This window comes from Microcebus murinus, chromosome 7 (genome assembly GCF_040939455.1).
Source record: "Microcebus murinus isolate Inina chromosome 7, M.murinus_Inina_mat1.0, whole genome shotgun sequence".
NCBI lineage: Eukaryota > Metazoa > Chordata > Mammalia > Primates > Cheirogaleidae > Microcebus > Microcebus murinus.
The window spans coordinates 28,979,266-29,005,970 of record NC_134110.1 but is presented as its reverse complement, the minus strand read 5'-3'; the positions used below and the strand labels follow the sequence as shown (position 1 = coordinate 29,005,970).

Genomic DNA, 26,705 nt, shown 5'->3' with positions numbered 1-26,705 from the left:
ATCCGCAGGGTAAGGACACCAAGCAAGTCCTCGGTGCGCAGCCATGAGGTAATCTGCAGAGTAAAGACTCCCGCCTAACTCCCTGGTACGTAGCCTCAGCAGCGCAGTCGACTGAAAGGTAAGGACTGCCGCCTGGATCCTGGGTAAGACTGTGCAGAGGTGCGGTGCCTCAGTCCACAGGGTAAAGACATCCGCTGGGTGCGCAGCTGCCACCCGCAGGATAATGACGCCAGCCTGAGTCCTCAGTGCGCAGCCGCAGACATGCCGCAATGACGACAGTCCGGGTCTTCAGTGAGTGGCTGCAGATGTGCCGCAGTCCGCAGGGTAATGACGCCAGTCCAGGTCTTCAGTGAGTGGCTGCAGACTTGCCGCAGTCCGCAGAGCGAGGGCGTCGGCACAGGTCCTCGGTGCGCAGGACTGCCGCAGTATGCAGAGAAGGGACTGGCTGGGTCTTCGGTACACAGTCCGCAGCCGTGCTACAGTCCGCAGGGTAAGGACACCCGCCTGGGTCCTCCGCAGTCATCCACAGGGTAAGGACGCCCAGCTAGGTCCTGGCGCGCGGTTGCCGCAGCTCTACAACCTACAGAGAAAGGACGCCCACCTAGATCCTCCGTAGCCGTCCGCAGCGTAAGGACCCCCAGCTAGGTCTCGGCGCGTGGCTGCCGCCATGATACATCTGCAGTGTGAGGACCCCCAGCTAGGTCTTGGCTCATAGCTGCCGCCATGCTACATCTACAGTGTGAGGACCCCCCCAGCTAGGTCTTGGCGCGAGGCTGCCGCGGCACGACAGGCTATAAGGAACCCCAACTAGGTCTTGGTGCGCAGCTGCCGCAAGGTAAGGACGCCCGCCTGGGTTCTCCCGAGCCATCCTCAGGGTAAGAATACCCAGCTAGGTCTTGGCGCAAGGCTGCCGCGGCACCACAGACTACAAGGTAAGGACGCCCGCCTGGGTTCTCCCGAGCCATCCGCAGGGTAAGGACCCCCAACTAGGTCTTGGCGCAGGGCTGCCGCGGCACGATAGGCTACAAGGTAAGGACGCCTGCCTGGGTTCTCCCAAGTCATGGGCAGGGTAAGGACCCCCAGCGAGGTCTTGGCGCAAGGCCGCCGCGGCACCACAGGCTACAAGGTAAGGACCCTGAGCTAGGTCTTCGGGCAAGGCTGCCGCAGCGCCACAATCTGCAGGGTAAGGACGCCCACCTGGGTCCTCCACAGCGGTCTGCAGGGTTGGACCCCAGCTAAGTCTTGGTGCGCGGCTGCCGCAGGGCCACATCTACACAGTAAATATCCCTAGCGAGGTCACCGCGCAGTTGCCGCGATGCCACATTCTGCAAGATTGCGGGATGCCTGCCTGAGTCTTCCACAGCCGCCCGCAGTGTTGGAGCCCCATCTTGGTCTTAGCGCGCAGGTGCCACAACGCAACATTTCGCAGGATTACAAATGCAAGTGTGGATGCCTGCCTGAGTCCTCCGCAGCCGTCTGCAGTGTTGGAGCCCCAGCTTGGTCTTGGCGCGCATGTGCCGCAACGCCATATTCTGCAGGATTACAATGCGAGTGTGGATACCCGCCTGAGTCCTCCGCAGCCGTTAGCAGGGTTGGACCCCCAGCGAGGTTTTGGAACGCGGCTGTCGCAAGGCCACATTCTGCAGGATTACAATGCGAGTGTGCATGCCCGTCCGCGTCCTCCGCCGCCGTCAACCATGTTGGACCCCCAGCGAGGTCTTGGAACGCCGCTGTCGCAACGCCACCTTCAGCAGGATTACAATGCGAGTGTGGATACCCGCCGGAGCCCTCTGCAGCTGCTAGCAGGGTTGGACCCCCAGCGAGGTCTTGGAATGCGGCTGTCGCAACACCACGTTCTGCAGGATTACAATGCGAGTGTGGATACCTGCCTGAGTCCTCCGCAGCCATCAACAGTGTTGGAACCCCAGCGAGGTGTTGGAACGCGGCTGTCGCAACACCACGTTCTGCAGGATTACAGTGAGTGTGGATGCCCGCGGAGTCCTCCGCAGCTGTTGGCAGTGCTGGACCCCCAGCGAGGTCTTGGCGCGCATGTGCCGCAACGCCACGTTCTGCGGGATTACAAAGCGAGTGTGGATACCCGCCTGAGTCCTCCACAGCGGTCTGCAGGGTTGGACCCCAGCGAGGTCTTGGCGCGCTTGTGCCGCAACGCCATGTTCTGCAGGATTACAATGCGAGTGTGGATACCTGCCTGAGTCCTCCGCAGCTGCTGGCAGGGTTGGACCCCCAGCGAGGTCTTGGAATGCGGCTGTCACAAGGCCACGTTTTGCAGGATTACAATGCGAGTGTGGATACCCGCCTAAGTCCTCCACAGTGGTCTGCAGGGTTGGATCCCAGCGAGATCTTGGTGCGCATGTGCCGCAACGCCATTTTCTGCAGGATTACAATGCGAGTGTGGATACCCGCCTGAGTTCTCCATAGCGGTCAACAGTGTTGGACCCCCAGCGAGGTCTTGGAACGCGGCTGTCGCAACGCCACGTTCTGCAGGATTACAACGCGAGTGTGGATGCCCGCCTGAGTCCTCCGCAGCTGTTGGCAGGGTTGGACCCCCAGCGAGGTCTTGGAACGCGGCTGTAGCAACGCCACGTTCTGCAGGATTACAATGCGAGTGTGCATGCCCGCCTGAGTCCTCCGCATACGTCCGCAGTGTCGGACGCCCAGCTAGGTCTTATAGCATGGTTGCCGCAGGGCTACATTCTGCAGAGGAAGGACCCCCAGCTTGGTCTTGGCAAACAAGTGCCCCAACGCCACAATCTGTAGGATTACAATGTGAGTATGGATGCCTGCCTGAGTCCTCCACAGCCGTCTGTAGGGTTGGAGCCCCAGCTTGGTCTTGGAGCGCTGCTACCGCAGCGCCATTTTCTACAAAGTAAAGACACCAGCGTGGTCTTGGCGCCCCGGTCTGCTGGGTACGGACTTGGAACAACGTCCACCTGGGTCCTCCACGTGTGGCCGTTAGCTATGCTGAGAACCGCAGGGTAAGGACGTCCAGCCAGGTCCACTAAGGTTCGCGTCCCGGGGTTTCCATGCTCTACCCCGCCCTCAGCCCGTCCCTTCTTGGGCGCCAGTCAGGCCTTCTTGGTGGCAGGGCTGGCCCCACACCACAAACGGAAGCGCGCAGTGCATTCAGGCTCATTTGCTGCGAGCGCGCAGTGCATTCAGGCTCACTTGCGCGCTCTGCAGGGAGAGGGTGCTGGAGATGAGTCGCCAGTCTGTGAGCTGTGCAGTCTACATTTGTGGTTGCGGTCTTGCACGCAGGTGATCAGGCCCCGGCGGAGGACCCGCTGTTCCTTGCCCGCTGGCTGCCACGAGTGAGTGTTTACACAGGGACTGCCCCGTGCCCTGTTCGAAAGCCTCAGGAGGGTCAGAGGTAAAATGTTACAGGTTAAGTTCCAGGGCTTTCCCGCCTCATTGACTGAAAAGACTAGTAAGAGAGTCTCTGAGCGCTCCCTGGAGGGCAATTTGTAATGTTCTAATTTCTAACAAAAAGTTGAAATAAAGAAAATCCCACCTTTTTATGTTTTAGTACATGGAGCGCTTTTTGAGCCGTTTGTTTTCTTGTTTGTCCTTACTATTCCAGCAACAGGTCATCTTTTGGCCCGGCAGCTTTACTCTAAATCATAATGTGCATTTTAAAATTCATTTTAAATGCTTATCATAGACAAATATTTGAAAATTCTAGTTACTAACAGTTTGAGCTGCTCTTGTCATTTTCCTTTTTGTCCTTTTTGGTAAATTTTGCATGAGGAAAGGAAAGACTTCAGAATCAGGAAAAATGCTTATTTTACGATACCAGTATTTCAATTTGGAATGTCTGATCCCAGATATATCTCAGATTGGCTCCAGCAACTACATATTTGTTTGAAAGTAGTTGTTTTTTGTTCTGTGATATTTTATATGCTATTTTGTTGGTTTGCATCTGCCTACTTACCAGACTTCTAATCACAATAGAATGTAGTTAAAACTAGTGATCAATGCAACTTACAATGTTTTCTAAGAGACAATGCCATGTTTTGTGGTGTTGCTACCAATTCTAGAATAAGTCAAAATTATTGCTGCTCTCAAAGTTTACAACACTCTGTGCTTTTTAAGTTTAATTTTTAAAAAATATGTTTTAATGTGTTCTATGTGTCTTAAACAGGTAGAAATGAAAGAGACATAATAGACATGTGTAAATTTAATTGAAAAGCTTAGACAGGGCCTCAGGGAAATTGAAAATCTTATAAATGTCTTAAATTGGTGTCTGGCACATACTAGTGCCAAGTAAATGTTTTGTTCAGTAAATAAAATACCACACACACAGGATGTGGAAAAGGAGAGGAAGACACGGTTTAACCATGTTCTTTCCCTGACTGATGCACCTTCCTCACTGGCTGCCAAACACACACCTATTGGTTTTTTTCTTGCCTAATTCACTGCTCCCTTTAGTTTCTGTCTTCAGACTGGAGTGGGTTGAAGGGAGAATGGAAAGAGAGGGACTGGAGACAGAGAGCAGAGATAACTTTTTCAGGAAGCAAGAGTGACAGTGTGTACTCACAATGGCCATGTCTTGCATTTTAAGCTGTCTTATTGCTCAATTCTGGGCAAATCTTTTCAAGTTTTGGACCTCTCACTTTGCCCACCCGCAGAGTGGGTGCACAGGACAGAAAAATCCTCAGTCTCCACACTCCTGGGGTCCCTATTCCGATGGAATTACAAAGCTGAAGGTTTCTTAAGAGTCAGGATCCTGTCTGACTTGCCAGGATGACCCACAATCGTGACAGTGCAGACAGCCAATAAGGACATGAGAGTGCTAGAAACCAGGAATTCCACTGGCAGAAGGAACCTGAAAGACCTCCTGCTCCTCCTCTCCTGTAGCGCAAATGAGATGACCGAGAGGTGGCAGCAGAGGGTGAGCAGCAAGTTTCCTTGTACTAAGCCCCTAGAAACCCTCCCTAACTACATTACCTCCTTCTTCTGGACCCCTGGTAAAAAAACTGTTTAGGAAGCTTCCTTTTTTCAAAACATTTTAAATGTAGCACTATTAGGGCAATTATTCACCTCCCTGTGCCTCAGTTTCCTCATCTGTAAACAGGACTAATAACAGGACCCACCTCAGAGAATTGTGAGGATAGAAATGACAGAACACACATGAGCCAGGGGCAGTTCTGCCCCCTGGGGACATGTGGCAATATCTGGAGATTTTCTCGTTGTCAAGACTGATAGAGGGAGACTACTGGTGTCTGGCTAGTGGGTAGAAGTCAGGGATGCTGCTAAGCATCGTACATCCTATAGCTCCCCCTTTCCTCTAACAAAGAATTATCTAGTAAAATATGTCAATAGTGCTGCTGCTGAGAAACTTTTATGTGAAATATTAGAATAGTGCCTGGAATGTAATAAGTAGCAATAAATAATAGTTGGTAAGATATTGTTAATGATACCATCATAACTACAAAGCTGAGTTGTTATCTCAGCTAGTCTTCACAATAACCCTTTGAGATATACTACTATTTTTTTGGTATGTATGTATTTATTTATTTTATAGATGAAGGTACTGGGAGGTTCCAAGAGACAATAGGAGTTGCTAAGAGTCATTCAGCTAGGAAGGGACAGAACCAGGTCAGGAACCCGGGCACCCTAACTCCAGTTGTGATCTTTCTACCACTCCATCCTTCCATCTAGGAAAAAGGCAATGTATACCAACAGCTGACTCCTCAGCTACAGAAAAATATGTGTTTTTGAACATATTGAAGGAGATGAGCATATTTTATACAAAATATATTTCTTTGACATGTTTTTAGATGGCTACCCTAAGTCCAGGACCCAGAAGTAATGCTGCAAAGCTCTCCTTTTGTGAGGAGAAATTTGCATCTGTAGAGAATCTCCATTAACGCAGCCAGGTCTTTTCTTATCAGATCCAGGAAAGACTAACTGAAAGTCTGACACATTTAAAGGTCTGAAAAGGAACATTTACCATCTATTCTGTCTGCAGGCTGCTACCTAGTGGGTTTCACTTACATAACAAGACCACTTTCTCCTCTCTCTCTCCCCCATAACTTATCTTGCCTCTAAAACCTGTTTTGCCCCAATCCAAGCCCCCATTCTTTATAAACTTCTGTACCTCACTGGAAGGTTGAGTCTTTATTCTGAAGGCTCCCATGTATACTTGTTAAATAAATTTGTGTGCCTTTTCTCCTATTAATCAATCTGCCTCATGTCAGTGATTTTTCAGTCAACCTTTAGGGGGCCAAAGTCAATGAAGATATCAGAATAAGTAATTTGTTAACATGAATCTCTAATTCAGACACTAGACCATCCTTTTGCTTCATAACCTTTATTCATTTACCCAATATTTACTTAGCACTTATGCTGGGAACAAAGCATTATACTGTATACCAAGCTGGAGATATGGGATGAAATAGTTTCGGGGAAGGCAGATCTGTAAACAATAGTTTATGAAAATAATATATAAGTAGTATGATACAGGAGGGGAGGAGGTAAGAACCAGCTATGGGCCGGGCGCTGTGGCTCACGCCTGTAATCCTAGCTCTTGGGAGGCCGAGGCGGGCGGATTGCTCAAGGTCAGGAGTTCAAAACCAGCCTGAGCAAGAGCGAGACCCCGTCTCTACTATAAATAGAAACAAATTAATTGGCCAACTGATATATATATAAAAAATTAGCCGGGCATGGTGGCGCATGCCTGTAGTCCCAGCTACCCGGGAGGCTGAGGCAGAAGGATCGCTCGAGCCCAGGAGTTTGAGGTTGCTGTGAGCTAGGCTGACGCCACGGCACTCACTCTAGCCTGGGCAACAAAGCGAGACTCTGTCTCAAAAAAAAAAAAAAAAAAAAAAAAGAACCAGCTATGGGAAAAAAAGGAAAAGGCCAAGTTATCCCTCATGTTTTCAGCCCTGGTGACTCAGTAGCTCTGAGGAAGGGAGATGACAGCTCTGGTTTAAGGGATGCTGTGTTACAGGTATTATGAAAAGTTACGACACATGCCCCCCTAGAGGACGCCATCTCCCCTCAGTGTCTATCGTTAGAACATTTCCCAGACTCTGTGCAAGAGAACTGACACCTAACATCCTCTTTCTGACCCTTTTAGAAATAGTGTTAAATGGCCATAATTAATGACTTTGATCTCACTGAGCTAACTCTGCCCCAACTGGCCCCCAGCCAGTAATCTCTGCTACACAATGACAGGGCTCCAGCTCAACACCATCAAACTCATCTGAACAGTTTCTCCCAGAGCCCACGTGTGATCAGCGACAGTCCTTGTAACGAGAGGCAGCAATGTAGCCTGGTCAGCTCCATTCCCTCCAATGAGGACCTGGGTTTATATAGAGTACATAGACAGAGTCCCATTCTCTTCTTTTCCCTTTCCCCTTATCTATTCCTACTCTTCCCCCATACTGCCCCTTTTCCCACCCATGCTCATAAGGCATTAGGGCCCTGTTTCCTTACTATTATTTAGTAGCATCTCATTATAATTAATACCCTCACCCAAAGGTTTCATCTCAAGGGAGATGGTGGCTGTGCTCAAATAGTGCCTGACATGTAATAAATACTCTGTAAATATGCAGTAAATTGGCAGACGAATTGGTACTTTATTCTCAATAGTCAGCTGTGGTCTTGAGACTTCAGCTAACACTGCTGAATCTGTCCCCCGCCCCAGTTACTGAGTTATGACTTCCTGGGCTGACCAGATCAATCCTTCCTGTTGGCAGTGTAGTACCTTCCTTCTCTGGACTTATTTGGGCTCCCTATCTTACGGAGAGACAGACATTACTATGCTTCGTGGAGATATATGCTCAGTGGAGAAAACAGTCCTGTGTATATAAACACCCCTATTATGCCCTGTCTTTTCATGTTTCCCTTCTTTGAATATCCTGTCCACCTTCCTAGAATAAACTCCACTCACCTTTCTCTTGCCCACCTGGTAAATACCTTATCTCCTTTCAGACTTAACAGTGCCCTCTCTATGAAGCCTGCCCTCATCTCTCTTTCCATGCCTTCTTCATGTCACCTCTGTGACACCTTCTTTGTCTTCAATCCTGTCTCCCATTACCTAACTCACCACATGAGGAGAGGCTCCAGGAAAGAGGCAGTTTGTACATGGTCTGAGTCATGGACCACCTGAGGGTCTCTCCTCTATGGCGAGAGCTAGCAGGCAGCATCTCAGGACTGGCCGCCACTTCACATTAGACCTTGTGTGGCAGAAGGGGCTGTCTCTCACCTTTCCTTAGAAGCAAGAATGAAGGGAAAGAGTGATGAAAGGTCTAAGCCTATCCAAAAAGTTAAATCAAGTCAAATGTAGATTTTGTAATGATGACATTTAAAAAAAAAAAAAAAAGGTCTGGTACTCAGATCAAAAAGAAACACCGATGACAAAGTGCTGGATGATGCATCACACAGGGCTCAGCTCAACCTTCACAACAAAGGCAAGGTTAGCACTGCCTCAGTGAGAGCCTCTCTGCTTCCTCATTCAGTTCCTAAACAAAGGCCACTGCGCCATCAGAGCCAAGGCCCTGGGTCCCAAAAAAATGAACACCAGGTTTACAGTTTTGGGTCAGACAGTGGTTCAGGGAAAAGCCAGAAAAGTTGCTGGTAGACAGGTGCCTGGGAAACTGATTTTGACTCAAGATCAGAGCATTTCTCAGCTTTCAGAGTTATCTGAGGAGCAGACAAGATGCCTGAAAAGGAGCTGCCAGTTACTAGGCATGTTCATATAGTGTCTGTCCTTACAGAAAGCTGTTGGGATGGCTATGCAGAACAATTACAAGTGGAGAGAGTAAATGCAAGCTATGTTTGGGGAAGCAATAAAGTAGAGCAGGGAAACCCAGGCCTCAGAGCAGGAGAAACTGACTTCAAATCTTTGGATAGCTTTATGACCTTGAAAAAGTCACTTCGCCTCTCTGAGACTCAGTTTCCTCCCATGAAAAAAGGGAATGATGCTTGCTTCATAAGCATTGTTATGAGAATTAAGATAGTCTATAAAGGGCTTGAACAGTGACAAGTTCCACGTGCTCAAAAAAAAAATCCCTTTCCCCTCTCTTTGAGTTTTACTTAGCTTTACATCACTGGCAACTAGCAAAGTGCCTGGCACAGAGTACAGTCTTAATAAACATTTGTAAAAATTCAGATCTCTTTGAGTGGGTGCCTCTGTCCAAAAAGGAATTCTCATCCTGAGCTTCAAGGGCTGCAGGAAGCCTAAGAACTCCCAACATTATAGAGGAGATTTTGTGCATGTGGTACTTTCTTTTAAGAAAATGTGCCATAGCTTTTATTAGAGATTCAAAGGAGTCCTTGATCAAAAATACAGCAAGGACCACTGTACTTGCTGAAAACCACCACCGGGCATATTCTATTCCTCCCCCTACTTAGCCTTCAAGCCCTAGTTCAGTTCAAATCCCCTCCTCTCAAGTCTTACAGCAGTTACTGTCTGTGCATGATCTTGATAATTATGGAATTTCAGATCCATAGAAAGGCAGAAGGAGAAGGCACCTTCCAGGTACTCTTTCATTTATTCACTTATCAAATATCTAATTCCACTCCTAAGTGTACCAGGCATGGTGCTATTGAATCCATCCTTCACAAATTAAGAAAGGGGTATAAAGCAAGAACTGCAGTAAGGACCCAAAAACTCTGTGCAGACACAGGCCCAGCTAAAAATAATGATAATAATTAGTCACTGTTCCCTTGTTTGCTTCTCTGTAATTACTACTCTGGAGTCACATAGCTGATGGTCATAAGGATTCTTATATTTCTCCATAGATAACATCACCTTTTCAAAACCTAAAAGTAGTTTCTGAGATACCTTCCAGGCCCCACATTCCAGTGGTTTGGCTGACCCACCCAGACCAGCGGCCCATATCAAGAAACCAACTCAAGAAGAATTGTGGCCTCAGGAACTAAAACATGATTTCTACACTCCTATAATTTTGCCCTGAACCTAGCCAATTAGCAACCCTAATTGCCTAATCCTTTGCCCAGCAAACTGTCCTTAAAAACTGTCTCCCAAATTCTCGGGAAGGCAGATTTGAGAAATTCCTCCGATCTCCTCACTTAACACTATGCAGAATTACACCCTTTCTCTGCTGTAACACCTAATGTCTCAGTGTGTTGGCTTCCTCTTGGGCAGCAGGCAATGAACTTGGTTGGACTATAATCTGAGAACAGAATAGCAAGTAAAATGGAATAGTCCCTGCTCTCAAAATGATTGCAACAAAGATAACAATAAAGTAACCAGATAACTACAGTGAGTTATTGTAAAGGAACTGAAGGACTCTATGGAGAGCAACCAGGAGGGGTGTGTAACCAAGTGGTTGAGAATCAATGTTACAGTGGAAGGGGACCCTCTGTTCAAGGAGTGCTTCTCAGGAGAACAGACACCTGAGAATTGAGGAGGAGGTAGCCAAGCGGGAAGTGGGAAGGTGAAGAGGAACAGTGTCCCAGGCAGTAGGTAAGAACATGCCAGAGCTCACAGGCAACAGAAATGGGAATCATTTCATTCTGGCCAGGCCACATGATACCCACAAGAAGAGATGTGGCCAGCCAGGTAAGAAGAGCTGTGCAAGACTGGTAAAGGCTATGGACTTTATTCTAAGTGTAGAGGGGAGGCATGACAGAGATTGGCAACGCATAGCTCACTCTGATTGGAGCTCCCTGAGGCAGCACATATACTAAATGTGTGCAGGGTAAGACTAGTAAGACTTAAAACGTCCTGCAGTCTTCATCTTATCCACAGACTAGGCCAGGAAGAGCAAGTATGAGGCTCTTAGCTTTCAAAATGTGAAGAAAAAGAGAGAGAGAGAAGGCTGGGTGCCATGGCTTGTGCCTGTAATCCTAGCACTTTGGGAGACTGAGGCAGGAGGATCACTTGAGGCTTGGAGGTTGCAGTGAGCTGAGATGACACCACTGTACTCTACCCAGTTAGGTATGTGCATATGTGGACAGAAGTATGTATGTATAGTGTGTGTTTATGTATAAACAGAATATCTTCTGGGTAATATCTAAACTTAAAATTCACTGGTTCATAAATCTGTGGAGGACGACTGAAAAGGGGGCGTAGCAAGAGTTTATCTAGTCCAGGCCTCTACTTCCAAATAAGGAAACTTAGTACTTCAAGAGGGTAAACAGCAAACTACATAATTATCAAATACATTCTTTGGTCATCTGCAAAACCAGAATCAGAAGGCAAACTGCCAATTTCCAGCCCTGAGCCCTCAGCTGCTACAGGGCATAGCCCTTTGTCATTCATTTCAGATCCCCGACAGTCTCCTATAGTGGGTGGTTATTCTCTTTTGTTCAATTTTCATGAGCTGTTTTGGTCTTTTTCCCTAACCTAATCGCACTGAAGCGCTCCATTGATGCCCAGCACAATGCCTGGCACAGAGAGGTTGCTTAAGTGAATGTGTCCCTTTAACTTTACAGCACTTTTTCTTGTACCTTCCCCAACCCCATGGTCAGGCCACTCCTGCTCCTCAGGCCTCCCTAGGTGCCTGTGACCAGGGAGATGAGAGGAAGGTATAAATTCTGTTTGAATAGTGGTTTTCAGATTCTCCCTACTTAGTTCAACATCTTTCTGGCAACATTTTTTATCTGTCTTGTTCTCTGTTGTGTCCCTCGTGCTTAGAGCCATGCCTGGCACATAGCAGACCCTCAGCAAATATGCATGGAATTAATTGGCCAACCTTCCCAGAACCCAAGACAGCCACTATTTTGCTTCACCCAGAACAGCTTGACATTTATCTGTTATGTATTGGGGTTCTATGAAGCTTTCACTTGAAATAACCTCCTATGGCTAAGAATAAATTTTAAACAACTATCCAGAGGGCAGATTTTTTTTTCCTTATTGCATGAAGAGTTTTTACTTATTGAAAACCAGCGTAATATAAATGGAATTTCTAAAAACCAAAACAGAGATAACTTATAACTACCCAGAATACTTAACTTTTCCTTCCCAATTCTGAAACAAATGTGATCCCAAAATGCCTCTAGGTACATTTTCAAATTTTATAAAAATCACCAAGTGAAAGTGATACCTCACAAGCAAAGGGGAGGTGAGGTCAAACTAGCCTCTCAGTACACTAGGGCCCTCTCACCTGGTGAGCACCAGGAGCGGGCTGGGGACAACCTGAGTGACTCTAGGACACTGTGGGACAAGGAGGGAGGAGGCACTAATAATAATTACTCCAGGACAAAAAGTGTGAACAGGGCCTGTCTCCGACAACTAGGGGTCACCCTAGTAATAACCAGCAAGAGGTCATCAAATACAAAGTCACCACTAGTCAGAACAGATGATCATCTGCCAAGGGTCACACACTAGCGAAATGTGGCTACTCAAAAAATGCTGAAGAGGAGATAGGCCATGTGGTACAGTAAAGCCAACGTTTCTGGGCTTGAATTCCAAGCCTGCCATTTACCAGATGTATGACCTTGGGCAAAATACTATACTACTTACCCCCGAGCTTAAGAATTAAACAAGAAAAGATAACTTGAGTTTAATCTGGCCTGTACCCTATGTTCAAAGGATGGTGGGTATAGTGAGAAGCAACTGAGAGTGCTTGGCTGCCATCTCACTTTACCTTCCCCCCAAAACTGAGGGATACAGGGCAAATTATTAAACCTCTCAAAAAATGTGTTTCCTCATTTGGTAACCAATAACGTGTCTCACCTGAAAACAGATGACAGACCCAGTCAACTGGTCTATGCTGGGACATCCAGGCCCAGCCTGCCTGTTTCCTGGTCTGATGAATACTAAGGAAGGTCAGCAGAGGCTCAGCAGCCTTGTAAAAATTAATTACACTTAAATCCTGCATGCTGAGCATACTCTGTGTGCTCCTCCCACTCTATTTCTACCCTGCGCTGCGGCCAAGAGGCCGACTCAGGTGACAGCATCAACAGGCTCCTCATGCCCTGAGCTTCCAGCTGGGCTCAGCCCATGGGAGGCACCAGCAGGAGATAAGAGAGCACAGAATAGGACCAGGGCAGTTGTTCCCCTGACCCCTGACTGCAGGGCTCTGCTCTGCCCTCCTGGAAGAGCCCAGCTGCCCTTCTGAAGCAGCCCCCTCCCTCCTGCAACAGTCCCCCTCCCACAGCAGCCTCCCCTTGCAGCCCCCCTTCCAGTAGCCCCCTCCCTCCTACAGCAGCCCCTCCAGGCCCCTCCCTTCTACAGCAGTTCCCCCTCCTACAACAGCACTCCCTCCATGGCAGCCTCCCCCTGCAGCAGCCCCCCACTGCAGCAGCTCAGGCCCCTGCAAAAGCCACATGTCAGGAACCATGCAGGGAAGTTAAATCTCTTGACCCCTCCACTCCCCAAGGCTCAGAGTTGAGTCAACTCCTCCTATAGGGCAAGCTCAGAGGTTACTGCCTTCAAAACACCCATCTAGACTCTTCTCTGCCCTGCCTCTGCCCCGGCTGGCCTCAGCACTTACCCCAGCTCCATGAGCACCGTGCCCCACACTGTGTTCCTAGGTTACCTGTTTGTGGCTGTCTCTGGAACTTGGTAGGGGGAAGGAGGAGCTTAGAGAACAATATTCATCCCTTTCCCGCCTGACACAACACCTGGAACATGGCAGGCCCTCAGTAACAGCTCCGAGGATGCCCACGAGAAGAATGAAATACCTAGAGCCAGAAAGTCCTAAGATACCAAACCTGATCACACAGGCTCATGTTTCCTTGGGACAACAGTAATTCAGTAAAGAGCCCCAATGTATGGATGAGGACAACATAGACCTTTACTTCAAAATTGAGGTAAAACAGAAAGGAAGGAAACTGACAATAGTATTTGTGACTCCCTGGTAAGAAGAAGGCAAGATACTTTGTCTTGGAAAAGTGATCAATATGATAGATTAATATACAGAAAGCAGTGGGCAGATAAAACTTCCTTAAAATATTGATGACTTTCAAGTGATTTTGAAAAGAAGCACGCTTTCCCCGTGCACGCCGGCACACTCCATCAAAGGGGACACTTTAATAAGGTGACTCTTGCAGGAGGCTCAGGCACAGGCGTCATGGTAGGACTCCTCGGTATGTTTCATAAAATATTCACAGCTTTCTCTAGAAAAGAACAACTTTGGGTAGCCTTTCTCCTTTATCAGGTTGGCCATTTCCATAAACAGAGAAGTGGTAATAAAACTGACACAGCAGCAGGAAGCTTTGGCTTGTTTTGCCTAAGGCATGAGGGAGGTAGCTAAGAACTCTGGATAATGACAATAACTACCATACAGTAAGCTTCTACTTCATGTCGGGCACTGGGCTTCAACCCTCTCCACAGGTCTGTGAGCGCTCCCCACCTGTGTGTAAGGAGCTACAGGTCAGGGCTGTTGGAATGCAGTCATTGTCCCCACATCCTGTAACACCCTGCCAGACAGAACGGCCATACCTGCTTAGAGGCCCCGCTCTTAGTAGGTGGCCTCAAAGATCACAAGCTGCAGTTCAAACCAAGTCTGTCTGATTCTAGGGCTTACATCTCTTCTACCTCATCGTGCTATCTCCTACACATATCCTCATTTTTAAAATTCATTTCCTGACATCAAAAAAATAAAAATATTCTGCCACCTAATTTTCCCTTCACTCATTTATTACTTACTGGTCATTCCTTAATTCAATATTTGCTGAGCATCCATATGGCAGACTATTTCAGGCGTTGGAAATATTATGTGTCTAGTGTTATCTGGAGAGCAGAGAGATGGGAGAAGAAAGGAAATACTGTGGCCCAGCACTGAGCTGTGCACTACAAAAGCATGACAAATAGAAAATAGTCCCTTGGCCAAATGAGACCAACAGCGCCTTCCTGGCCAGTGTGTGCCATGTCACATGGAAGCTGAGGTCTCAGCTCACAGGAGGGTGTGGGCATTTCTAGCAGGGACATCAGGAAAGCCTCAAGGAGGAGGGTGCATGGAAGGTGGGCCTTTCCGAATAAAATGACAGGTGTCTGCCATCTTCTACTATGACAGGACAAACTGTTTTAAAACAGCAAAAATGTTAGGTGGTTGTTTCTATGCTGAGGATGGGGGAAGAGTCCTTTCCCAGCTTCCTGTTGTCACAGGGGCAGGCTCCCTGGAAGGAATGCCCTGTCACTTGCCCGGCCCCACATTCACTCAGAGGGAGTCGTCTGGGTAGTGAGTCTGGGTGGGAAGGCTCGGTGTGCTCGGCACGGGCCCTCCCCTGCTCCCTTGGCCATCTGCCTGTCCATAGGAAGCAGCGTCTTCCATTCTCTGTGCCATGAGTAACACAGAAAGGTTCCTTGGAGAAAGCCTGGAGTTTAGGGGGATAAGTTCAATTCAGCAGAGTCTGCACAAGTCCATTTGACCAGGAGAACAAGCTGAACTCTCTACTACTGACTTTATCAGTCATGCAGATGACATTTTCAACTCCCAACTGATTTCTGTCTTTAAATGGAACTAAACTCAAAAGGCCCTCTACATCCCCACAGTACAGTCCCGTCACAGTCAAAGTCTGTGCGGCCACATTCACGTTTCCCGCTGTATCTGAGAGTCAGACCCACTCTTCTGCAGAATTTCTGGCTCATCCTCAAACTGGCTAATGTTGGCATATGGATCACTCTTCATAAGAATTGCCTTAAAGGCTCTGATCAGAAAGTATCAAGTCCACAATCCCTCCCTCAACCCTTCCTCTGAGTTAGATAGTCTCTCACATACTTCAGCAGCACCTAGTATGGGTCTCTATTATCTCAACTGTTAACCTGAGTTCCCACAAAACTCATTGTCCTTTGGAGCAGTCCTTTGGACTGTTTTATTACTGTTTCTAATCCCCTCACCCAGCCTAGCAAACACCTCCAGGCCAGGACAGAGGTGTATTCCTTACAACATTTGTGGAGTAAACTGAATGTCACCCCCAGGTCATGTATCCAGCAAACCAGCCAACACTGAATCCCCCCAGTGTGCTCAGCAATGGGTTAACAAGGACAAAAAGGACCAAAAATAAATAAATAAACTCTCATAAAGGAAAATATTCCCAACAGTGACTGTGACATCACAGAAGACACATGGCACTTTAGGGCCATGTAGTCTAAAGTAGAAATCTGACATCATAATGCCATTAATATGACTGTTCTCATTGACAAAAATTTGAGTTAAGCTTGATCAAAAAGAGGACATTAATGTAGCCATCCTTGGCACTTCATGGTCAGATCTTTAATCCCGGCACAGGATGGAATCTTAATGGGACCCTCCATCATTGATGCAATCACGTTAGACTTGCTTTTAGGGCCTGGGGCATTACATCCAATACTTAAAGACAAAGGAGTAGGAAAGAAGTGAAATGCCAGTGAGTAGGACAGAAAATAAGTGGCATGCATGGAAAAGTATGTGGAGGGGAAGGGGGAGGCGAGAACCAGTTCCCTCAAAGACTTCTTGGAAACAGAAAAGGCTGGGAAAAGAAGTAAAAGAAGCCAAGAGACAAGATGAGGGAGGGAATGGTGCAGAAATAATGCAGTTTTCTGGGATTTGTGAGTAATAATATAGGCTCAAAGACAAAGATGCAATATCCACAGCATAATCCATTCACTTAAGTTCAATGAAGAGTCCAACCACCTCCTGAGTTCTAGGTTTGTGCTAGAGCCTGGAGGGAAAGCCAAGTATAAGAAAGGATAGTTCCTGATCAAAGGAAGCCCACAATCTAGAGAAAGCAGAACTACAGATAATAAATTAGAATACAGTGTGCTCATCGTAGCAATAAAAAGTACAGCCGACTCTCAGTGTCCCTGGGGGATTAGTTCCAGGACCCTGCAGATACCAACAGCGTAGAAGCTCAAGTCTCTGATATACTAGGGCATAGTGCTGGCATATGACCTATACACATCCTCCCATGTACTTTAAATCATCCCTAGATTACTTATAATACCTAATGCAATGTAAATGCTCTGCAAGTAGTTGCTATATATTTTTGCTTTATTTTATTGTTGTATTTTTATTTGTTACTGTTTTATCTCCTCCAATATTTTTGACCCAAGACTGATTGACTCCAGTGCCTGTGATTGCACAGAGAGAGGACTGGTCATTGCCTCTGAGAGGAACAGCCTGGAAGGGGGGATCACAGACTTGGGTTTAAAATCTTGTCCCATACTACGGGCTGTGGGACACTGGGCATGCTGGCCTCTCAGCCCTGTTCTTTCAAGGGCCTGTAATAATCCCCTTTCCAGGGACTGCTCTGGCACATAGCGGGTGTAGATTATGAATGTTTTGTGGGGAAGGAAGACTACAGAGAAGGCAGCATCTGAGTGCGGATCTGAAGGTGCTCAAGGGCACAAAAGGTGAGGAAGGCTGCTCCAAGCAGAGGGGCCACACACACAGTGAGCCTGAGAAGGACGTGCTTTTCTGGCACATGCGGGGCTCCAGGAGAGGCAGGGGCAGAGTGTGCATCAGGGGCAAAGGGGGTGGATTTTTATTTTGGTCGTGACGAGGAATAATGAAAAGGCTGAAAGCAGGGTGAGGTACCATTGTACCTGCATTTTAGAACGATCATGCCTGCTGGCAACTCTACGGGAGCTAGAGAGGGTTTATTTTGCACCTGTTGGAAGAAATTCTGGCCAAGATTCAGAGGCAGGAAATTCGTACCTAAAAGTAACAATCATCACTCTCCAGGAGGCAGGCTATTTCTATGTATGACGTGCTCTCTCCTCGTGAAAATTTCAGAACAATCCAGTTAAGCAGTCAACTAAACACTCAATTTTTTTTTCCTTTGAGAAGAGGTAAGAATCATACAGAACCTGAGGGAAGAGGATGAGTCATTCGTTTGGCGTTGTCATATTTTATTGATGCTGATGTCTGTAATTTACAAATTTTAGGGGAACATTATAAAGAGTCACAGATATCTTCAAGCACTAAAATTGATTTATAATGCTATTGTGTTTTAAAGACAATATATGCCTGCTGTGATTGGGAGTATAAGTTAGCTCAGGTGCTGTGTAGGTCTGAGGGGCACCCTTCTGGCAGCAGCTGACAAGCTAGGAAGAAGAAACCAACTATGGCTTCCAAATGAGTCCAAAGGCACCCTAAGAGTTCCCTGGAGGTGGGGCAGAGGCTAAGGTGGGGCTTTTGCATGTGGGACCCAGGCTCTCCCACACCACCCAGATGCAGCCAGAACAACCCACCACATGCAGGATCCATACAAACAGGAGGAGGAGGTGTCTTCTCACCTAAAGTTCTGAACTGTGAGGCAATGTGGTACTGTGGGAAGAAGGGTGTCTTTGGAGTCTGAGAGTCTTACTAATTTAAGTTGTGCAAGTCATTTTCACCTGTTAAGACTCAGTTTCTTCCTCTGTTCATTGTAGACTGGCGTAAAGGTAAAAATGAGATGATGCATGTAAAATGCTCACTGGGTAATAGGCATGTCTTAGTCCATTTTGTGCTGCTATAATAGAATACCTCAGACTGGGTAATTTATGAGAAACAGAAATGTACTGGCTCATAGTTCTGGAGGCTGGGAAGTCTAAGATCAAGGTGCCAGGAGGTTAGGGCCTGGCTTCTCTGCTCCCAAGATGGCATCCTCTGGAGAGAGGCGAACACTGGATCCTCACATGACAGGAGGGCAGAAGGGCTAAGACAGAGAGCCTACTCCCAAAAGCCCTTTCATTAAGGCATTAAACCCACCCTTGAGGGTGGAGTGCTCATGGCCTTTTAAAGGTTCCACACCTCTTAATACTGTTATAATGGCAATTAATCTCAACATGAGTTTTGAAAGAGACATTCAAACCTTAGCAAGGCACATGATGGCAGCTTTTATTTTGTGCTAAGTAGTGAAAAATATAAATCTACAGGAAGTGAACAAGCCTCTAACTTGCTATATAACAGAACTTCGGTGAATAGCTAAAGTAAGCTTGATATTTTTTTGCTTAGAGAGAATTTGGAAAATAAAATCTGATTCAGCACTGTATTTGTGTTAAGAGATATTTAATACATAGATTTCTCCTAAGCGTAAGACCTGCAAAGACAAATAGTGCATTTGTAATTTGCCTCTCGTGACTGAACTATGCCATTTACCTGCAACCACTAGGAATTTGAAATCATAACTATATAATCAATTTAGAGCTTACCAAGTCCATACAAATATATGTTCTCATTTAAACCTCATCACAACTCTGAGTTGGTCAGTACTAATCCTATTTTGGTTCCTAATCCTAAATTAGGAACCAAGATTTGCTCCACAGCTCTATGAGATGCACCTGGGTGCTTCCTCACTACCAAGAAGTAGGACCTGATGGCTAGAGTGCCCACAGAACAGCCTGACTGCCAGGAATGGAAAGTGGACAATAAAGTCTACTAAGTCTAGCCAAAACAAAGCTGTAACGCAGGTAGTGCTGGATTTCTACCAGGATTTCTATCCAGAAGCAACTATGGAAACACACTTTATCCTCAGAATCTAACTAGTGCCTGCCATTATAGGTGATTCATAAATGTTTAATGAATGAATGTCCACCATTACCACTGGGTCCAGAGATTCCAGGTTAGTATTCAAAGGATTCAGTAACCTCTAAGTACCTTAATAGAGACCCTCTGAAGTCTCTGCCCAGCCCATAATGGCTTCCTTCTCAGGAAACGGTCCTCTGTATGCAGGAAAGGGTACTGGTAGCCATGTTTGTCACTACTGGGCTCAGGTCCCACTGGGCCCAGGTGACAGGATGAGGGAAGAACACTTAATAGAAGCTAGGCCAAGAAGATGCCTTCCTAGAAGTCTGGAGTTGGTGCCAAGTGACTCTAGTTGGTCAGGTGGTTGGTCTTACCTGTAGTGATGTGAACTGAGGGCTGACCTCCAGCTATTTTGGGGGGCGATGGGTTTGAAGAAGCAGAGGAGCCAATGGATGGAAAAGGCAGAGGAGGAGCAAGAAACCACAGAGCAAGTGACAGTATGTACACACTGGAACTGGAAGCCTGCCAGGTGGCTGGTGGTTCTGAGGACTTTCCAGACCATGGCCCCACCTGCTGCCTGGCTCTGCTGTGTGTCCTTGCATTCTGTGAGATACCCAAACTCCTCCCCAGTGCGTTCGTTCTCTCTTTTTCTTAAGATAGCTCGAAAGTGATTTTGTTAACTACAATCAAGAGTCTTAATGTAGGCCGGGCGTGGTGGCTCACGCCTGTAGTCCTAGCTCTCTGGGAGGCCGAGGCGGGTGGATTGCTCAAGTTCAGGAGTTCGAAACCAGCCTGAGCAAGAGCGAGACCCTGTCTCTACTATAAATGGAAAGAAATTAATTGGCCAACTAAAATATATATATAAAAAATTAGCCAGGCGTGGTGGCACATGCCTGTAGTCCCAGCTACTCGGGAGGCTGAGGCAGGAGGATCGCTTGAGTCCAGGAGTTTGAGGTTGCTGTGAGCTAGGCTGACGCCACGGCACTCATTCTAGCCTGGGCAATAAATCGAGACTAAAAAAAAAAAAAAAAGAGTCTTAATGTAGACAGGACACTTCCAAATGCAATCTAATGTGACACCAAAGCCATCTGAAGTGGAAGAGTCTCCAGGAGACTGAGGTGGACACAGCTGTGTCATGGCAAGATAAGGCAAAGAGAAAAGAGGGGTGGGGAACCAGAGTGCACAGCAGGGGGGTAGGGCAAAAAGGAGGCCAGCTGAACCATCCCAGGCAGTGCTATCCTGCAGCCAGCATGCACATGGGCTTGAGGGTTGCCATTTGGAATGAGTTCAGGAAATTCAGGCTAATTTTAGCTATAGCTAAGAAAACTATGATTAGGATGATGAATTGGCTGAACAAAAATGCAATGCATGATGAAGCAAAACAGAAGTCCTTTCAAGATAGCCCCTGGAGTGGCTCCTCTCATTCATCCCCCACCCAGGTCCCTACGATGACCAGCACCCAGGCTGAGCAGGAGTTTCTCAGCCCAGCCCAGCCCAGCCTCCTGGCAGCCCCTCTGGCTGAGGGGCCTCTTTTTCTGCACAGTTCCCAGCCTTCTGCAGAGGGCAGCTTCCATACACAATTAAAATGAACGTGATCCTCCAGGCACTTTCACATACCGTTAAGTCATTTGATCATCACATATACATACTTAGTAGACGGTAACATTCCTATCTTAGGGGTTAAAACCTGAGGTAAGAAGAGGTCACCATAACCTCTTCAGAGCAGCTAGGATGAGAAATAAAGCAGGAATTTAGCCAGTCTTTTGACTCTAAATTCCTTCACCTTATACCATGGGGCCTCCCAAATGTCACCTGCTCTATTAAAACCTTCCAGGTTCATCTAAGCTGGAAAGGAATCCCTCCCCGACTTCCTCCCAACTAGGCTCCCACAGAACTGTGGGCTTCTCAAAGTATTCACCTCTGCCTATCTCTAACCACGTCTCTTCCTACATATATCTTAGCACTCCTACAAGACTGAATTCCCTGGTTCCAAATCTTACTCAGACCCCTGGGTGCCACAGGTACACACGACTGGTCAGCACATGTTCAGGAAGTGAATGAAGATAAATCTGACATAAAGCTTTCTTTAGGATTTATTCCTCAAGGTAACCCATGGGTTTTAGTGTGCTCAGCACTGGTCCATGCACTGTGGCGAATTAGGAGGTCACACAGCCCCTACCTCAAGTTAGATTCTATCTCATATGTATCCACAAAATAGAAATTAAGGTAACTGTGTACTCTAACAGAAAATCCCTTCAGCTCAAAGTATGGTGTAATTTTTTTTCATTATTTACCGGAAAAATAAGCACGGCCAGACCTAAGCTGAAAATGATGACTGAAGCGGGTACTCTGCCAGCTCCTCTCCTAGCAACTGAAAAAAAGAGATCCTTAGCATTTCCCTGATTTGCAAGCTTCTGAGTTAATTAATACAATATAGTGTGCTTCTCCCAGAAAAGAACTTTAAATAGATTTTGCTTTTAAGATTTTCACTTCCGCACAGCTTCACTGCAGTACTCTCATTCATTCCTTCATCCATCTATCCATTCATTAATTCAGTCAAAACGTATGGAACACATGCTTTCAACAAATACTGTGAACGTTTCTGAGAATACAGAGGTGAATATTTTAAGACATCAAGGAACAAAAATCAAATCACTATGTAAAATGCTGAGTTCTATGAGCGGGGTCTGCATGGCACTGCATGGTGAAGCATAAGGAGGATGAGCCCTTCCTGAGGACATCAGGGAAGCCTCCACTGAGGAGTGACCTTTGGATCACACCTCAAAAGAGAAGTGGGAGTTCACTAAGCCACACACATATATGGGAATGTAAAGTGAGCCAGGGCATGAAAGGAGACTTTAGGGGGGAAACACGATGGGTGCAAAGACAGGAGGCATAAGACAGAATAGAGCGCTCAGAACATCCAAAGACTTGGGTATTGTTGAACCTGGTAATGTCCAGAGACAGGGCTGCAAAAGTAAGAAGAAAAAAGCCCATGGAGGACTTGTCACAGCTAAGGAGCTTAGGTCTTATTCCAGAAGTATGATGAAGTCACAGTCAGAATTTCATGTAAGAAAAATACTCTGGAAGAAAGGAAGAGAATAGACTGGCCAGACCTGCCCAAAGGCAGAAGGGACAGGACAGAAAGTGTCACAGTGACCCTGGGGAGAAGTGGTAGGGGCCGGGGCTGGGGCAGGGCCAGTAGTAGCAGCAACAGCTGCACCAGAGATGACAGAATGGGTTCAAGAGAGGTGACCTAGATTTCCTTGCCAATGTTATAATTATAGGCACATTGTAAAGTCATTACCAATGGCAAAATGGTGTGCCTATCCTACTGTAGACTCAACTGTAAGTTCTTGATGGAGAATCTATGGCTTAAACTTCACCATCATTTATTGAAGGCCTCCTCTGCAGAGCTCTGTGCTCCTTCCAGTAGGGGTAAGAGGGAAAAATAGGACACAATCCTGTGTCCCTACAGCAGACAGGCTCTTGAGGTGACTGCCATGTTTGCCACCTTCTTACTCCCGTGTGATCCTCTCCCCTTGAATGTGGGGGGGTCCTGTGGCTTGCTTCTAACCAACAGGACATGGCAGAGGGGACGGGATGTGTGTAATTACACAGACGTGATTACGTTACGTGAGACGTAATGCCCATCTTGCTGCAGTCTCTGTCCCGCGCTGTCTTTGAGGAAGCAAGCAGGCAGTCATGTGGCAAGGACCTGCAGGGGGCCTCTAGGAGCTGATGGTAGTCACCAGCCAAGCTCTCCTATGACCACAGGGAACTGAATTCTGCTGACAACCTGAGGGAGCCTGGAAACAGATCTGTCCCCAGCTGGGCCTCAGACGAGACTGGCTCTGGCCAACACCTTCTGCCTTGTGAGACCCTAAGCAGAGGACCCAGCCAAGCCATGCCTGGGATTTCTGACCCACAGAAACTGTGGTAATAAATATAATGTTGTTCTAGGCCACGTAGTTTGTGGTAAGTTGTTACAAAGCAATAGATAACTAATACATATAGTATATGTAAGCAAAAATCTTATAATTAGAGAGACCTAATTCAGTTCCTAGATCTGCTACTTATTAGCTGTGTGACTTGGGCTAAGATACAAAAGCTTTCCAAGCCTTAGTTTTCCTTGTTTCTATGAGAATTCAATTTTTAAAAAGCGTACATCTAGATCCAACACAAAGAGGAACTCAATGCCTGCTCTTTACCTGAAAGATCAGGAGATGAGTAGGGAGGGAGAGACAGATGAGAACAAAGCTTCCTCAAGTGTCTGAGGGGGGAGATCGTGCTCCCAGGAAGGTAAAGGGGACAACACAGACACAGGGTGGGGCTGCTAACTCCTGCCCTGGGCCTCAGACAGTCTCTCTCAAGAAGGGGCATCTGAGCGGTCTTGCAGACAGGGACAATTTGAGGATGCTGGGGTCAGAAACGCTGAACTCTGCAGCCAAGCTGAGCACAATGTTATTTGCAGTTTGTACACACTTAAATGTTTGCTGAATGCATACATGGAAAAGTTTTACTAAGCCCTGTTAAGTGTTTACTTTTATTTTATGCACTGAGCAAGACTCACCCACACAACTGCCACTCTGACATCTCCTGATGGCCCCATCAGGAGATGCCTCCACAGCTGAATTTCTTACTTTTCCTGCAAACCGGGTCTTCTCCCAGACTTCCTCTCAGTAAGTGGCCCCACCTCACCCCTTGTCGCTGGTCACCCTCTCCCCAATTCCTCACTCTCTCTCATGCCCTGGCCCAGTCCGGTTATTTTTCTTTGAAAAAGTACTTCAAAGCCTTCCCCTGTCACAGCAACAGCCACGACACCCACTCCCACCCAAACCCACAAGTGCCACACTAGGCCCCCCACTGCCACCTGTGCCCCATTCCACTTGTTCTGCACACTCCAGCCAGCATGGCTATTTGTTTTTAAGTGAAATTGCAAATTGTAATGCCCTGCTTAAAAACCCTCCCTAGCATCTACTGCCTCTCAATCCCATGTAGGCCTATGACCCACATGGCTGTGCCCTGCCAGGGTTGGAGCTGCTACTTCCTCTGCCCTATCACCATGCCCACCCCATCTTGGCATGGCTGGATTGGCGTCACCCTCCCTGTCTCAGCCTTGGCACTGCCTCCAGCGAGAGGTCCTCCCCACACGCACCACGCCACTACTTTCTCCATCACACCTCATGGATTTCTGGCATGTCACTCATCAGAAATTATAATTACATACTCCTTTGTTACTTATTTATCTTCATTCTTCAAAGAATAAGAATGGTTTATGTCTGTCTGTTATCGACTGTATACCAGGGGCTAGTACAGTGCCTGGCCAGCAAACGATGCTGAAAAGTATTTGCTGACTGAATGGAAGTCTTTAGTTCTTTGTGAGGACTGCAGACAACGTGGGTCCGTCAGGAGAGGCTACGTTATACTGCGGTGTCAAACAACCCCACATCTCAGTGGCTTGCGACCAAGGTTCATGTCTTCCATTGGACAGGCTCTATCTAGCCCTTGTTGGTTTTCCCTCTGGACCTCACTCAAGCAGCAGGTCCCATCCTAACGCTGGAGCCAAAAGAAAGATGGCCCCACAACAGCTCTTTAAACTCCTGCTTGGAATTTTACAGATACCCTGTGTTAGATTCTTATTGCTGTTATGACAAATGACCACAAACTTAGTGGCTTACAATACGGATTTATTCTCTCAGTTCTAGAGGTCAGAAGTCCTCAAGCCACAGTGATTGCAGAGCTGGGCTGCTGCAGAGAAGCATGTGTCTGCCAGGCTTTCCAGCTCCCAGAGGCCGCCGTGCTGTCCCCATTGCTCCAAGCCCTTGCTTCCATCGAATGTCTCCTGCCAGCTTTATAGCCCTCCCACCTCCCTCTCCAGGGGCCCGGTGATTACACTGGGCTCACCTGGATAATCCAGGATCTTCTCCCCATCTCAAGGTCCTTACTTACTTCAATCAAGTCCCTTTTGCTCTATAAGATCACATATTCACAAAGTCTGAGGATTAGGACACGAACATCTTTGGGGGATGTTATTCCACCTACCACATGCCCCTGCCATTCTTACAGCCCACACCTGACACCGACAGGGTAGGGAACACAGCCCCTCACAGAGGACCTCCACCATGGCTTGGCCAAGCCTGAAGGCAGAGGGTGGACAGGTGTAACCTTCCCACTGGGTTGCCAGCAAATATTTGTTAATAATAATATAATCTCCCACAGTAGGGGTGATCACTTTGAGAAAAGAGACTTCGTTATTTGGCTCTAGGAAATATGTAGCTTTATCTTGTGTAGGGCTTGAAAAGATGACATTCAGTATCATCAGGTTTAAATCTTGCCATTTTTAGAGTGCAAGCCCCTGTACCCTGAAGACATGCTCTTGATAAAAGGTGTGGGGCCTCACCCCAACGGGTGGCCTGGGATAAATCCTGGACGCTACTTTTCGCATCTTTAAAACAGAGACAGCAGTAATCCCCTGGCTGCTTCCTCAAGGGGGCAGTGAGGGAAAGTGAAGCAGTGGGGAGTGGCCAGAGCCGGGTCACCAGTGATTCACCAGACCCCTGCAAGCCCCGGTGCAGGGCACACTATCCCTGGGGGCCGCAAAGGCAGATGACCAGAGGGTTCTAAGAGGGACCTACAGAGTTGGGCTGTTCCTGAGGAAGACCCCTCTGGAAGCTGTGGAGGATGCAGAGAAAGGAACACGGATTAGAGTTAAGAGGGCTTCTCAAAACATGACCCCAAGAACCCACTCGCCAGCAACGGAGCAGGGTCCACACTTAGGTAAAGGAGAACATTGTTCATTTATATGGAAATCTGGAAAAGAACAGCCTCATCTATAATTTCAGAAAGCCTGACAGTGCTTGTCTGGGAACTGGGGTAAGGGCTAAGGGGACCTGTGCTGTGATAGAAACGTTCTCTGTCTTGTTGTGATGGTGGCTTCACCGATATGTGTATTTGTCAAATCTCATCCTTTATTCAATTAAAATGGGAGCACTTTGGTATGTAAATTATATGTCAGTAGAGTGGATTTGAAAACAATTGTCAAGAGGACTCAGAGGCAACCAGAGGGGAGGAAGAGGAGGAAAGGAAGAGAGCTACTCTTGGGCGTGGACGCGGAGACAGCATGTGAGGGAGGAGGCCAGGCTGTGAGAATGGAGGGGAACGGTGGGCTCCACTGGGAGCATCTTAACCCTGAGACAGGGTCTGTGGCCACCAGACCAATGAAACGTGCAGCTCCATTTCGGAACTGGACTCACTAGGCACAAGGTTTCAAACAAGTAAGTTAACTAACCACCCCCCACCGCACCCCCACCACCACCCATGTCAAGGAGCTCTCTC

The 26,705-nt window shown here is 47.3% G+C and overlaps 1 protein-coding gene and 1 long non-coding RNA gene across 3 annotated transcripts in view; one reads left to right on the top strand and one right to left on the bottom strand.

Moving 5' to 3' along the window:
• The window catches only part of TRAPPC9 (trafficking protein particle complex subunit 9), a 609,198-nt gene that overhangs the window by 319,800 nt on the left and 262,693 nt on the right, over positions 1 to 26,705 (bottom strand). The window lies entirely within an intron of this gene.
• Positions 310 to 25,964, top strand: LOC142871922 (uncharacterized). The gene is made up of 2 exons (XR_012920137.1): positions 310 to 2,996; positions 25,070 to 25,964. It is a non-coding gene; the product is annotated as an uncharacterized LOC142871922 (long non-coding RNA).